Raw genomic sequence first — 15,797 nt, 5'->3', positions numbered from 1 at the left:
TCAACCAAGCCAAACCATCACAACGGACGCCTCAGACCTCGGTTGGGGGGCCCACATGCTGGACAAGTGCATACAAGGCTTATGGACTCCAGATCAGCTGCACCTGCACATAAATCAAAAGGAAATGCTGGCAGTAAAACTAGCAATCCAGAATTTCAGACCATTCCTCCAAGAAGGGCAGTTGATGATAAGGACAGACAACACCACAGTCATGTGGTACATCAACAAACAGGGAGGCACTCATTCATACCCTCTATGCCGGATGGCACTGGACCTATGGAATATGGCTCTGAGCTACAACATTTAGTTACAAGCAATTTTTGTACCGGGAAAAGAAAACATCCTAGCAGACATACTAAGCAGAACTACCTCGGATGCTCACGAATGGATGCTACACCCGGACATCTTCAAGGTCATCACAAGGAAATGGGGACTGCCACAAATAGACCTATTTGCATCCCCACTCAATCACCAGCTCAAGAAATTCTGCACAAGGACGTACCACCCACTTGCTTGGAAGGTGGACTCTCTATCCTTCAGTTGGAAAGGCCTGACAGCATATGCATTCCCACCTCTTCCTTTGATGCACAAGGTGCTATTGAAAATCAAAGAGGAACGTCCAAGGATCATTCTTATAGCTCCAGACTGGCCAAGACAACATTGGTACCCATTACTGAGGAGCATGTCTCGGGGGAAAATGTGGACACTACCCCTGATTCCTTTGCTGTTAACTCAGAGTGGCTACAACACCCTGCATCCAAACCTGAAAACTCTGCAGCTGACTGCCTGGAACATTACATAAGAGCAACTAACCCAGATTTATCCCAAAGGGTTAAAGACATTATCCTTGAGGCCCGCAGACCCTCAACAAGAAGGAACTATGCAGGAAAATGGAAAAGGTTTCTCATTTGGAGTACTGAAAGGGGAAAAGATGTGTCAAAGGTAGACATTGCCAACATCCTGGAGTATTTGGCAGAGCTTTTCCATGCAGGCCTGTCCTATTCCTCCATCAAGATACATGCATCAGCTATTTCTGCAGAATACAGCTTCGATCCCCCGGTCTTCTCGCATCCTCTACTCAGGCAGTTTCTGAGAGGAATTAAAAATGTAAAACCTCCTAGGAAACCACCATTACCAGCATGGGACTTGAACTTTGTGCTAGAAAAATTGACACTCCCCCCTTTCGAACCAGCAGCAACAGCAGATCTTCAACACCTATCCTGGAAAACTGCTTTTCTGCTGGCAATTACCTCAGCAAGAAGGGTTTCTGAGCTACAGGCTTTAATGGCAGTACAACCCTTCCTAATCTTCCATCAAGATAGAGTGTCCATGAGAACAAATCCTACATTTATGCCTAAGGTGGTATCCAGAGTGTCTTTAAACCAGGCTATCCACCTACCTACCTTCTTTCCCAATCCACAGAACAGGGGGGAAAGACTGCTGCATACTTTGGATGTACATAGACAGTTGCGCTACTACCTGGACAGAACCAAGGGCAATAGAAAAACTGACCAGCTTCTGGTAGCATATACAACAGGAAGGGAAGGAAAAGCAATTTCAAAACAGACAATCTCCAAGTGGATAGGAAATTGCATCAGATTCTGTTACTCCTACCATGGAAAGCAAACTCCACAGAACATAAGGCCTCATTCTACAAGGGCTACAGCCACTACCACAGCCTTCTTACGAGGAGTGGCTACCAAGGACATTATAGAGGCTGCTACTTGGACCTCCGTGCATACATTTGCCAAGCATTATAACTTACCTTTATACTCTAGATCCCGAGCAGGGTTTGCCACTGCTGTTTTGCAAGGGATCCTAACTACACCATAATTTCTTCTTCCTCCTCCCCTAGTTTGGCTATGGTATTCTACCCATTTGTAAGGACTGCAGATGCATCCTTGAAGGACATAGTACAGTTTTGTACCTACCATAAATGTAGATGTCCGAACAGGAATGCATCTGCAGTCAGGATTACCCACCCTCCTTCCCCTCTGTGGTATTCCTAGGGTATTTGCCCATCTAATAGCTAGCTGGGGGGGGATCTCTTATGGTGTATTTGTTTGTATATATGTACATACATGCTTATTTTTTGTGTTTGTCTTCTACTATTTGGAAACATTGGCATTTATCCAAAATTTAGCTATCCAAGAGGGCAACTGGCATCTGGGGCAAGAAACACTGAGGAAAATGGCGTCGGCTGATGCCTTTATACCCGAAGAACTGCAGCTATGACGTCGGGTGAAGTGCGACACCAGCCGAGGCCAGACCCAGACTTTGGAATCCGGCCGACCGAAGGGCTGCCTGACGACAGGACAACCCATTTGTAAGGACTGCAGATGCATTCCTGTTCGGACATCTACATTTATGGTAGGTACAAAACTGTACTTTGTGTGCACTTACTGTAAATGTAGATGTCTGAGTGTAGTTTACTGTTGCAGTCTTCCTTCCCTCCCTCCTTCCCCCTCAGCCTACAAGATAGACTGATAGACGCTTCTCCTCAAGCTAAGAGGACCCTCCCTTTTTGCCCCTTCCCTTATTTAGGTTCCTGTCTAAGGCTCTTTACTTTGTAGGGGGGTAAGAAAAACTGAAGTCATGATGTTGGCTGGGTACCTATATACCTGAGCATACTGACGTTGGTTAGGGAGCCTGCTAGCTATTGGCGGAGGGGGATTTTTTTCTCTGGTAGTCAGGCCGGCCAAGTGCTTTCACAGCAGAAAATTCCGCATGTCAGGACTGCCACATTGAATACACTCTTAACATCTACATTTATGTACAGAACTGTACTTTATTTTGTTTTGCAGGTGTGTACCAGATCCATCCTGGTGGATTGGAGAATGCCTTATATGTTAGGCATAGATAACTTCTTAATAGTCTGTAGGAGACTGAGTACAGATGCAGGACTTTGAAGCAGTCTTTATAGGACATATTGTGTACACCCTGTATTCTTTTAGTGTGGGATCTCTGTGGCCACTCCAGCTGTTGCCAATACATGATGAAGTATGTGCCAAAGGGTACATTGTACTCCATTATTGGTCTAATGAGACCTGAGACTAGTGAGGCTGTAATCTCCACCAGATCTGGATGCCATGCCCTTACTTATAAGTTGGCAATGTAGAAGGATTTTCTCATTACCGTGGACACATGGTGATGAAAGTTCATGTTACTGTCGACCTGAATTCTCACGTCCCATACCACTGGGTCTACTCTTAGGGGAGTGTTAACAATGTTGTAATTTGCAGAGGTGGTTGTCTTCCCAAAGGGTATTATTGTGCATTTATTTGCTTTGAGTTTTAGGCCATGGTTCTGGTACCATTTCTTCCTGTGTTGGACCCTTCTGGAAGGTATCTACATCTCTGAGGATTCATTGATTTCACCAAGCTTGCAGTCATCAGATTTGGTCAGCCAAATGCCCTCTGTTTGCTTTGATTTCACAGAAGTGTATTCCAAACAGGAGAGGTTCCAGTATCGAGGCCTAAGGGACACCACTAGTAACAGGCCTCTTGGAAGAGGTGGATTGCCCCACCCTAGCTTTCTGTGTACTATATGTGAGCCATTTGGCTATCCATTGGGTGACATAGGGATTTATGTCTAAATTTATGAGTTTGTCTGTAATACCTGAGTGAGGTATTGTGTCAAATGCCTTTGCCAGGCTAAGGTAGGCATTATGAACCATTTTGCCCTCATCCATCTGCTTGAAGAAGTCAAGTTTAGTACGCTTGACCTACTGGCCCTTGACAAAAATGAACTGGAATGTTTTCAGTATTTGAAGATTTCCTTTGTCTTTGTTTATCAGGTCCACAATGATTCTTTCCATGGCCTTTCATATAAGACTAGTCAAACGTATGGGTCTGTAGAACCCAGGATTGTACGACTTTGTGTAGAGAGATGAGCATTGCACTCCTCCAGTCTGAATAGAGGTTCTAGTGGGCCTGACAGGTCATGTTTCAAGCTATTAGGGAGGCATCCTATGATATTATCAGGACCCATTGATGCACTGTTGTTAGCTCTGGAGAGTGCTGTGAGACTGTTCTTTAGTGATAGTTGGAGGAGAAATGGTAGAAGGTAACTCCTGGGGAGTATGGGGATGATAGGGAGATGAAATTGGCATCAAATTTACCAGCCAGCAACTTTGCAGTATCTCCCAGTTCAGTATAGGAAGTTCCATTTACTATTAGTTATGGAATAAGGAGGAGCTTGGGTTTGCAAGGAGAGCTGTTGCTGGGAGGGTGGGGAGGAGGCACCAGAAGCGACCATTGCACCAGTTCCAGTGTCTAGACTGGTAAGTTTGTAGTTACTGTTTTGTTATAAAATAGTATGAAAATCAGCACAATGGAGGAGTTAACTGGAAAGCAACAAAGAAATGTTTGTTTTATGTGTTAGGGAGTGGCATACATAAGGAATTGTTTTTAACCTATATAGTAATATGGTAGAAAGGACTGATGTTTTTAGTGGCCTTTGTTGCTTTTTTTTATTTTTTAATTCAGGGTACACTGTATGTATATAGCAGTGCTCATAGAATGTGACAGAATCTGTGAACAAAAGCTTTTTGCTGTACTTATGTACAAGCTGAATAGTGTATTTGCTCACTTTATCGCAAAGTAGATTACACAGTTCGTCGTCTTCATCAAGAATGCACATCACCATTGACAATGTATCATCTTACAATTACAGCAAGTTTGCTAGGATGCAAAGTTCATAATGGCTAAAGTACTGTAAGGCGCAAAGCCACCATTGTGACCTTTGTGTTTATCTCTTTGACTTGGCTGAGTTGCAGTGAAATACAAGATGGTGAATGACATTTGTTGATCTGCAGGGGAGTTGGTGGTGCTGTCATGTCGGCAGATTGTTTTGTGGTACAGGATGTCTCAAGACTCTTATGGATCTGAATGCAAAGTGTTTGTCAGCCTGAACAGTGTTACATGTTATGTAGCATTATGGTACACCATACATAGGTGGCTTGACATCTGAGGTTTGCAATAAACCCACATATATTGATTACATTCTCTCTAGAGCACTGTGCATCAGTTCATTACAAGTGTTTGTATATTAACATTGCTGGGATTTCTTCTCTCAGAAGTGACATCTAAATATTTGTAACAGCCCTGCAGCTGTTTTTGCTTATGGTGTGCATTTTGCAGAGAAATTGTGCATACTTCAGTCTTTATCTGGATTCTGGAGACTTGCCTACTATGTTTTTTTTTCCACCTGAACACTGCTGTGACTTGTAAGTGCTTTTTTCATTTAGGGTGAAATTTGTTGACATTGTTAATAGTTAAACATTATGGCACTGTATTCTTTCATTGAACCTTTAGATGAGCCAGAATACGTGATTTCTGTCAAGATGAATCTCATTACTTTTAAGCAGCTGAAAGCAATGGGAAAAAGAATGCACACCAGTATTTAATCAGCATTTGTTTTCCTTTTTTTCTGCAGTCTATTTGCTAATATAGTTTTGGTCTGCATCTTAATACTGCCTAGAGTGTAATGTCTTGTTTATCTTTTCCACTGTAGGCTGAAACATTATTCAGACTTCTAATGTTGAGTAATATATTTAAAGGTAAGTAATGTTTGAATAAAATCTATTTACTGTGTTTGTGTATGACTTTATTTGTTGAAGTAGCTAATAGTATATATACTCCATTGTAGGAATTTAGTACTTTTAATTGTAAAGTGGTCTGATAACTTAGAAATTGAACTTAATTCAACATTGACCAAGTGTCAGAGCTCTGTGCTACTGAAGGGAACTAGATAAATTTCAACATCAACCCCAAAAGGTACAGGTTGAATGGTAGGAAGGTTGGATTTGCAGGTGTGTCTGTGTACACATACACTTATGTTATGGAGACACAAATAGTGAAATTCTGATCAATAATGATACGGGATTGTTGTAAGGAAGTACTTAATACAACTTGAAGCCCCTCACAGATGCTTTTGTGCATTATAGCTGGACAAATGTGAGCGTTTTTCACAAGTCTTCATCATCATGTAATTTTATTGGCATTACATTCCTAAAACTAACTTCACAGGAATTGCCAGTATTTTTATTAGCCCCATGGAAACCTCCCATACTAACGTTTCAGTAAATAAATTTCATAATACTGTCATTTTCCATTTGTATTATTATGTCTAATTATTATGACAGCAATATATCATACACATCTTGTCAGGAGACTTCTGGGAAGAGAAGTATAAATTATGATCTGGTGTAACTTTCATTCATTCTTGATTGAATGGGTTCGGCTCCGATTCTCTGGTCCAACTCAGCCATTTTCTAAAGGTTCTAGGATCTGACTCTCAAGTGCCTCCCGTACCCATAATGCCCCATGATCACTACAATACCTCAGATCTCATTTGCCACTCTTCAAGATGGTCGGGATTGAGAATGCTCAAGGTCCTTGTGGGGTGTTGTGAGTAAACAGCTAATTTGTGTTAATCTTTATATAGTTTTTCTTCTCTTTCTTTTTTAACTAAGCCCCCTTACCTTCAACAACTTTCTCTACCAAGTTTTCTTTTTGGTATTTCTTTACTACCTGTTGGTAGGTACGTTCCTCTATTTCACCCTTAGGTAATTTCTTATTAATACCACTGTTGATAGTCGATACTTTTCCTCCTTTCAGAAAAAAAAAAATGTCTCTGCTTGGTTGTTTTGTTTTCCAGCATAGCTGATTTAGCTGACGGGATTTTAGAAATGCACTTCCTGTGGGCATAAGATCCCCAGTTCTGATGCCCACAGGGAGTGTGTTTATTATTGGGGCCCAGCACATTTGGACACCTCTTATTCCATCTGTGCAGCCTTTAACATGAGAGCGTTAAGTGACAGAAGGAATAAAGTAATTTTGAAAGGCCTTCTTCTGACATCAGCTTCTTCTACAGGCACTTTTTCAGGGGCTCAAACCCCCTCTCAGATGTTTAAAAAAAGGCAGGAATTGAATGGTTTATGTAATGTTGCTTAGGTTATATAATATATAGCAATATATGTGAAGTGTAATGTTTGTTATTTAAATATAGTTTACTTGCTTTTTTATATATGAATGTAAATTTGCCTATGTCACAAGTGATAATTCAATAAAGGTGTTAAAAAAAAAACCCTCTCAAAAATCAGAGGAGACCAGGGAGCATCATAAACATTCACCTGCTCAGTCTCCTCAGTCCACACCTTCTTAAAAGCTACCAAAGAATGTTTCTAAGACCTTTTATGTGAAGCTTTCACATGCGACACCATCTTCTGTCACATTGCCCTGTACTCCTGGGTTTTCTCTGGAGCCAGTATTCCTGAGATTAAGGTCCCCCCTTTTTTTTTTTTTTTTTTTTACAAGAGACTTTCAAGATTTTGTCAAGGCCACCTTCCACAACCTCTTTCATTAGGTCGTCCTGTAGTCTGTCTGAGTTGGAAGTTTGATAGGACAATGAAAACTTCCACAGAACACAGTTCCAGATGGTGGTGTTGCCAGATCAGTCTCACATCGGATCCTTGAGCCGTCAACCTTCTTTCCAGTCTGTACTTGCTCCTTCTCCAGTTCATCCAGCCATTTCAGAGTCCTTGGATCCATAAGCCAAGAGAGTCAAACTGTCTGATCAGAAGGTTTTTTTTCCATCATCTTCTCCAGCTACTTCCCTGACCCAGTCAGCTCTGACACTGTTGGAGCCTGATGGCTCTCAGAGCCAGCGCATCTGCATCTTATTTTAGGGGTTGACTATGTCTCAGAAGTTTTTGGAGCCATCACTTCCTCTTGGAGCTTCAGCGCTGGATAGTTCAGCTCCAACTCTACCCTCAGAGTGGAGGGTTGATGAGGTTTGGGGGATTGTCTGCTGGCTTCTCCTGGTCTCTTTGCATTTGAAGCAATGCAGAAGACATTCTCTTATCCACAGTAGTTTTGACTCTCCCTTCTTTGGATCCATACCTTATTTCCTGTTTGGATCCTGTGTCCGAGTGTTCACATCCTACACTTCAGGGACAGGCAGCCCAGATAAGCTTCCGAGCTGTTCCCACCAGGGAACTCCCTGTCTCTTCCTATACCTCCCTAGAACATCCCACTGAATTGGTCCCTTGGAAGAGGGTCTGCAAGAGAAGACAATTAAATTTGTCACAGGATTCCCTCACAGACAAACAGACAACACCAATTTTGATGAAGGGAAAGGGTTCCCTTGATCTCCACCTGAAGATGTCTCATTTAGAGACATCTTCTAGGTCTTTCACCAGAAAGGTGGTTGGTCTTCCCAAACCCCTTCCCAGGAGGAATCTGTGTTCTTGGAAGCCTTCAGATCTGGCCTGTCATATGTCTTGGGTTACCGATGAGCTTATAGGCCTGGTTTCCTGCAGGGCATGGAAGGAGCCAAACTCCGTGGAACCTAACCCCTAATGTCCCAACAAAATGTTAAGCACCCCTTCTGATGACAATATTGGACTAAAGGAATTCCTGTAGATGCCATGGTTGTTGCGCAGCCACCAAAAAGGAACTGTCTGAACAAAGCTCTGCTATCCATCCACCTAGCAGAGAGCCAAGGGAGTTGGACAGGTTTGGGAAGTGAGTGTATGCATCAACAGCGTTCGCTGTGCGATCACTAAGCTACCTGGCACATTTCACCAGATTACAAGGGACTTGGTAAAGGAACTGTCTTATTCTGCCCCAGGGTCCAAGTCTGCAGAGGAACAGAAGTCTTTTTCCTCGCGACTGGTCACCCTGAAAGCAGTTATAAACACACCCATTAAGTTAATTGTGCATGTCATGGAAGGGACCTTGAGGGCAGCTGGTTCAGACATAGCCATAGGGAGACATGCCTGGATGTGCAGGCATCATTCATCAGTGCTTCCTTTGATGTATCATCTTTGTTTGGGGAACAGTTAGAGATTCTCTCCCAAAGTGAACAGGAAGGAAAAACCTTGTGTGCCATTGAAAGCCACTTATCTACCCTGCAGAGACCTTTTTCTAGGAATCAACTCAGTGGTAAGAAGATGTGGTACCGAAAATCTCAAGGTCCTTTCCAGAAATCACATAGGGATTTTTCCCCCAGCAGCAAAGGAGGGAATAACTACAGTGGTAGAAGTCGCCCACACTGCAGAGGGGGTCCGCAGAACCAAGGATCTCTAGATTCCTTCTCGGACAGATCCTTCCAGCATTCCTGAAAGGTTGCTTGACTTGGCCCTCTCTGGAGGTAGTCAAGGGGAGGGGGACACTTATCCTTGCACCAAAAAGCCTGCATAGCCATCACAAATGACTATTGAAGGGGTAGTTAATTCCCTTTTACAAATTCCTATAAAAACAAGGAAAACTCTCCTCGATGTTTCACACAATCAGAGGGAGCTAGCAGCCCAGAGATCAGAAATTTGCTGGACAAGTCATCCTGGAGCTACCTCCACACCAAACAGGATACAGAATTTACTTAACATTCCTTTTAGTGCCAAGAAAAGACAGAGGGTCTGAGACCTATCTTGGATCTCAGTTATCTGAATCAGTTTATAAAGAATTCCAAATTCTGGATGGTCACGGTTCAGTCCATTCTGCCTCTCCATCAGAAGGACTCTACCGGATGTGCTCAGTCGATCTTCAAGATGCATATGATCACATCAAAATGAACAAGCACTCTCAAAGGCATCTTCACTTCCTGCCTGCAGCCAGTCATTATCAGTTCAGAGCCCTGCTCTTGGGTCTCACCACAGCCCCCAGGGTGTTCAGTAGCAGCTCACATAGACTGCTTAGAGTGTGTGTTTCCCTATTTAGATGAACTGGCTCCTTACCACACCACCCAGGCATTTACATGTAAAGGCCAGAAACTATTTACTCCAGCTGTCTCTCTCTCTCTGGGAATCACCATCAGTAGGCACAAATCAGAACTTCAACCAGTTCAAGTCTTTAAGTTTATAGGAGCTCACTTGGGACACAGTCAGTTCTGTAGCTCTTTTGCCTCAGTACAGAGTTTTTACTTTGAAGACGCACAACAAACAGATTTTCTCTTCCTTCAGCAAAACTGGTCTTTTAAGCTCTAGGGTTGATGGCCGAAGCAGTAACTTTAATTACCACTGCTTGTGTCCACATGAAAAGTTTTCAGTGGTCCGTAGCAGTGCAATGGCCATTTCATCATCATCATCCCTTAAAACATCCGGTAAAATTGTCTCGGGCTTGCAGAAAGTCTCTTCTTTGGTGGATTTACTCAGTAAAGGTAGTCTGTTTAGCCTTCCTTCCCCCCAAAACCATGTTGACTACAGACTCCTCCCATTGGGGGGGGGGCGTTACTTGAGACAGACTGTTCAAGGCATGGGTCCCCACAAGAGACCAGTTTGCATATTTGTGTCCTAGAGATGAAAGCAGTGATTCTAACATTGCAGAACTTTCAGAGCTTTCTCCCACTAGGGACTATTGCAGTACAAACAGACAATATGACAGTAGTCTGGTACATCAACAAACAAGGAGAACCAAATTCTACCCCCCTTTGTCAAAAAGCACTGAGAGTATGGCAGTGGGCAATCTCATCCAAACTCTTTTTTGTGGTGATGCATATTCCAGAGAAATCCAACATTCTAGCAGACAAACTCAGCATGACCATCGTCATACCTCTCGTGTGGTCTCTTAACCTACTAGTTGCAAACAAGATCTTCCAAAAATGGAGTCAGCCTTGCTGCAACCTATTTGCATCTCCCCTAAACAACAAATGCAGTAGGTGCTTTGCCCTTACCCACCTCAGGGACAGTCACCTAGAGATGCTATAGTCTATATTTGGTCCCCCAGTCTCTGTTATGCTTATCCTTCCCCACCTCTCATCCCCAAGTTTCTTCAGAAAGCACTTTAGTTGAAGAGCAAATTGATCCTTATTGCTACCTGGGCTCGACAGGTGGGGTTTCCCTTTCTCACCTAGTATGTCCTTCTCAGACATTGGATCCCAGTCCAGACCTCCTATCTCACCTGATAGGGCAGATTCACCCAGACATCACAGGCCTCAAGTTGACCGCATGGTTTCTCCAATTCCATTGATGGCTAGGTATTCCAGGCTTTCCTTCCCACTTTGAAAAAATCCTAGTCTCTTCTCATAAAACTTTATCAAGGTAAATTTACAAAATTAAATGGAAAAGGTTTTCCTTTTGGGCCCAACAGAGAGAGTTGAATCCTTTTACCTCCCTGCTTCCAGCTGTTCTAGATTTCCTTGCTTCGATTTTTCAAGGGGAAACAATATTTTCCACTGTTAAGGTTCAGTTAGCAGTCATCTTGAACTGTCACATTAGAGGTAATGTTTCTCCTGTAGCATCATCTAAATTATGTAGGGCCTTTCTTAAAGGTACCTTTTTACTTAGGCCTCCAGTAATGGACCCTACTCTACCTTGGGACCTCACTATGGTTTTGCAAACTTTAGAATACTTTCTGCCTTTGTACCATCAGCTAAAGTAGATCTCAAGTTTCTTTCTTGGAAAACTGTCTTTCTGTTGGCTATAACTTCTGCAAGAGGAATATCTGAACTCCAAGCACTATCTTCCAAGCCACCATATTTGGTATTTCACAAAGACAGGGTTACTTTACACACATATCCTTCCTTCTTACCAAAAGTTGCCTCTGAGACCAATATTAATCACATCATCAGTCTGTGACCGTTTTTTTCCCCAAATTTGAAAACAAGGAAGAATACATCCTTCATCATCTTAATGCACATAGGCAACTTCATTTTTAGCATCAGAAGACTAAGGAATTTAGAAAAAAATGATCAATTATTTGTCTCCTTTACTAGTAAAAAAATGGGAAGACCAGTTTTAAAAACTACACTGGCTAAATGTATAACAGATTTTATTTCCTATTTTTATTCCTTGAGAATCATAACCTTACCAAGACAACCAAAAGTGCACTCAACCAGGTGAAAAATGTCTATATTGGCTGCCTTATGGGCTAGAGCCTCTATTGATGATATTTGTGCATATATCCATGTATTTATTGCTCATTACAAATTGGACATCACCTCCAGAAGTAGAGCAGTTTTTGGTTTCTCGGTTCTCTGGAACATCCTTCTATAAAGGCCACCCGAGGTTACTGTAGCTGGGGACTCTGTCCCATTCGCTGAGGAACAAATAACTTCTTTACTTTGATGATGGCATTTTTATGTACTCACCATAACATTCCATCTGTGTTGTCCATTTTCTTTCTTCCTCCCCTTTCTTCCCTCCTCCCCTCTGCCCCATGACTTTGGGAGAGACCTAATGGATCCATTGTTCCTGTTTGAGCTCCTGATCTTTCAGCTATCACTTTTCTGTCATAGCATTGTTATTGTATTTTATGATTATAATGCATATGATAGCAGCAAACTGAGTTATTGTAGTGCTCAGGGACATTATGGATAAGGGAGGAGCTCCAGAGTTGGATCCTAGAATCTTTAGAAAGTGGCCAAGTTGGATCCAAGGATCAGATCTGAATCCATTCTTTGCAGAAGAATGAAAATGGACAACACAGATGGAATGTTATGATGAGTACATAACCTTTTTTGTTGTGATTCAGTTCCTGTATTATTTTTCTGTCTCCCACAGAACATGCCATGTAAAGCCTTTTGATGGAAATATTTTCTCCTTTGTGGACGTACAGGCAGTATATTGAAGTGCCTCAGAATTTTATAGCTTGGAAATTAGTTGTTTTTAAGCACTATACAGTTACACAACTGATTTTAAACTAATGTGCATGCTACTTACCTGTGCCTTTATCCTTCATATCTTCATTTTGTCATTGTTTTCTTTCTCTTTTGCAGTTTTTTTTTAACTTCCCAGATCATACCTGTTCTAGATGCCAGATTGTTTGACATCTAGTTTTCTTATAGTGAAAGATATTGGTATTATCAGAAAACCATAAATGTATCCCATCAGAGCACTTTATTTAATTGTAGCGTATTTCAAATAATTGCTCACTTAAAAAATAAAAAAGGAATGTAACGCAAAAAAGTATGACCAGTATGCTGTCAGTATATATTTGGTGAGAAAATAGTTATGTTGTTTTATACTACTACTGTACTTGTGGCAAAATGAGTATGTACATTTTTCTTTTCATTGCATTGCTTCCTTCCTTGACTTCTCTGATGAAACAGTTTTTCTTTATGGTGATATGCTCTTAATTGTAAGAAACAAAACATTTTATCATTGAAATACAGCCAAGATATGTGTTAGCCAACAGTAAGTGCCATACGGCATTAGTAATTAGAGGATATTATCTTTATTCAAAGCCTTAATTGCACTAGCAATGCCTTTTTTAAACAGAAAAGTAAATGTAGAAAAAGTATGAAATACATTAATACTTACCAACTTTGACATTTTAATGGTATGGTGTATTGCTGCTGAAATTCAGAGGTTTTCATTTGTTGTATCATATAATTAGAACATGTCAATCGCAGGAATCATTTTTCAGCTGACTTTTTTTTTTTTTTTTTTAACTGGAGACAATGTGCCCACTGAATTCTGGTGTAGGTCATGACTTCACTGCAATTGAATGATGAAGGTAGTTGGAGAATGATTAAATGTAGAGAAATTTGCTTAGCAGTGTCTGTCACTCATATTGCATATGTGATGGTGAGCTGCATGATGTATTTCTTCAACATCTCACAAGTCATCTTGGTGTTCTCATGTTGCTTACTTTGCTGTAAATATTCTATCATTTCTTCAAAACATTTTACTTTTCTAGGGTCCAGAAATATGTTTGCTTCTATGTGCATTGGCTTTACTGTTTTGCTGCCTCTGGAAATATCGTTCTGGTCAGTGAGTGCTGAGTTTGCACTGGTCTCCTGTTGAACTAGAACATGAACCTGTGAATTATGAGCTGCATTACGATGTACTTTTATAAAACACTTTATAGCAAATAAGTAAGGTAAATATAACTAATAAAAACAATTATACAAAATATACCATGGGGACAAAGTCTTATGGGAAATGGACAAGTTAAATACATAATCCACCCAGAGCCAAGTAACTTGAGGAGAGGAGAGATCAGGTGGCAGCAGGTCCCATATGGATAAAAAACAAGATCTGATATTGTTAATCCTCGTTCATTCCTTACGCATGGGTATCGGTTCCGACCTCGTAACTGAGCCGGCCATTTTCCAAGCTCGTGTCAGCTTCAAACTCTCGAGCTAAACTCTTACCCATAATCCCCCTCTCCCTCTAACCTCAGATTTAGTTTGCCGCATTGCCATTCGGTCTTCTCAAGCTGCTTCTCTTGAGCTAAGTACAGTTATTTGTTGTTTAATAACAATTTATATTACTTTACTGTCAGAAAAGTTTCTATTTTGTTGTGTCTTACCCTATCACATCTAGCGATCATACTTTCTTCAGGTTTTTCTTCTCTCTTCTCTACCTTTTTACCGTGAGGTATTCTCCATTTACCATCATTGGTAATTCTTCCCTTTTTCTCATACCTTCGGGTATCCTTTTCTACCATTGCTGGTACCCTTTTCTGCTTTCTAATTTGGCTATTATGGCAGATAAGAAAGGTAGTCCAGGGTTTAAATTGTGTTCTGATTGTGGACACAAACTTCCTACTTCTGATGCACACTCTTTGTGCGTTTATTGTTTGGGGGTGTCCCACTTGTCTGTTGACCCGCCCTGTACTATTTGTGAGAATTTTTCAAATAGGACCTTGTTGGAAAGGAAAAACAAGCTGTTACTGAAGGGACTTCTTAAATCTCCCTTTTCAGAGGCTATTTCTGGGTCGGAGGTCTCAACCCCTCCTAGAGCCCATAATAAGAAAATCTTGGATGTTCCTACCAAGGTTAAATTTTTGCCTTCGTCCCTGGTTGGGGACTCCTGCCAACCAAAACCTAAGAAGGCTAAAGTTTTGGCTCCGGAGCTCACTCAGTCAGCCCCAGTGCTTTCGGTGCATAGACCTTCAGCACCGAGGCCTTCGGCTCCATTGGTGATCTCAGCTCCGTCTTCTCCTGCAGCCTTCACTATATCGGCACCGAGGGGCTCCTTAGTTCAGACTATTACTACTGTATCGGCACCGACCGTTCAGTCGGCGCAGACCTTGACCACGTCGGCTCAGACATCTTACTCGGAACCGACACCTTTATTGTTGACTCCAGTTTTGTCGGTTCCAGCTTCGGTACCGATAACCACTTCAGCACCGATCCCTGTGTCGGTGTAGACCATGACCTCAGCATCGATGACTTCTTCGGTACAGACACCCATAGTCCAGTCTGTCTCGGCACCGTTGTTCTTGGTGCGGACTGGTGAGATGGGCACTGAGTTTGCCTATTCTGTGGACAGGCCTGTTTCTCCCTCAGTCTCCGTGAGGTCCACTAGAAGTCTTTCTGAACATGATGTGATGTCCTTCAAGGATGCATCTGCAGTCCTTACAAATGGGTTGTCCTGTCGTCAGGCAGCCCTTCGGTCGGCCGGATTCCAAAGTCTGGGTCTGGCCTCGGCTGGTGTCGCACTTCACCCGACGTCATCTCTGCTGGTCTTCGGGTATAAAGGCATCAGCCGACGCCATTTTCCTCAGTCTTTCTTGCCGCGTGGCGCCCGAAGCAGAAGCTGTTCGCAAGTGCCGGTCGGTCAGATCCAGAGATTACTACTACCGAATACTACTTCGAAGACTTCTAAAAGCTAAGTACCCCGTTGGGGACTCTTTCTTGCCTCAGCCGATGTCAGAAAAAGTGAATAACTGTTTAACTTGTGGGAAACAAATACCTCATAAAGATTTCCACTCTTACTGCTTACCTTGTTTAGGCCCAGACCACGACGTAGCAGCTTGTTTAGCCTGTGCTTCCTTCAACCGACGAACGCTTAGGCGTCGGTCGGAGTTTGCTGAACAGTTTTTCGGCACAGATTTTGCGTACATTAT

General features: G+C 42.1%; 1 long non-coding RNA gene across 1 annotated transcript in view; it reads left to right on the top strand.

Moving 5' to 3' along the window:
* Window positions 1–5,483: 5,483 nt before the first annotated feature.
* The window catches only part of LOC122817249, a 71,192-nt gene continuing 60,878 nt past the window's right edge, over window positions 5,484–15,797 (top strand). The window contains exon 1 of the long non-coding RNA XR_006367180.1: window positions 5,484–5,560. This is a non-coding gene — a long non-coding RNA (uncharacterized LOC122817249). The remainder of the gene's footprint in view (window positions 5,561–15,797) is intronic.

Source organism: Protopterus annectens, chromosome 12.part0 (genome assembly GCF_019279795.1).
Source record: "Protopterus annectens isolate FY-2018-M chromosome 12.part0, PAN1.0, whole genome shotgun sequence".
NCBI lineage: Eukaryota > Metazoa > Chordata > Ceratodontiformes > Protopteridae > Protopterus > Protopterus annectens.
Note: the sequence above shows the minus strand (reverse complement) of the source record. Positions and strands in the feature narration are given on the sequence as shown.